Source organism: Otolemur garnettii, unplaced genomic scaffold, assembly GCF_000181295.1.
Source record: "Otolemur garnettii isolate 467f Iridium unplaced genomic scaffold, OtoGar3 scaffold00039, whole genome shotgun sequence".
Lineage (NCBI taxonomy): Eukaryota > Metazoa > Chordata > Mammalia > Primates > Galagidae > Otolemur > Otolemur garnettii.
In genome coordinates, this window is record NW_003852434.1 from 10073105 (window position 1) to 10073392 (window position 288).

The following is a 288-nucleotide window of genomic DNA, read 5'->3' on the forward strand; positions in this document are numbered from 1 at the left end:
GTTTGGCGGGTCCGGGCTGGGGATTCGAACCCGCCACCTTAGGTGTACGTGGCTGGCGCTTTAGCCGGTTGAGCTATAGGCGCCGAGCCCAGCACATCTATCTTAAAGAAACTTGTCAGTAGATCAATTTGTATTTATTCTGCTTCTCTCAGGTCCATTTAATTTGGCATTTGGATTAAATGAGTGCTAAAGCAGTATTTCAAGGTTCTGCATGAGCTTGCACTGAGCAGTTTTTCAGATACCTATCAGAGGGTATTAGTGAATGTCCAGTTTTTCAGATACCTATCA

General features: G+C 45.1%; 1 protein-coding gene across 4 annotated transcripts in view; it reads left to right on the top strand.

The window, feature by feature from the left end:
• PAQR3 (progestin and adipoQ receptor family member 3) overlaps positions 1–288 on the top strand; it is a 30136-nt gene that overhangs the window by 3288 nt on the left and 26560 nt on the right. The gene's annotated exons all lie outside the window — the stretch shown is intronic.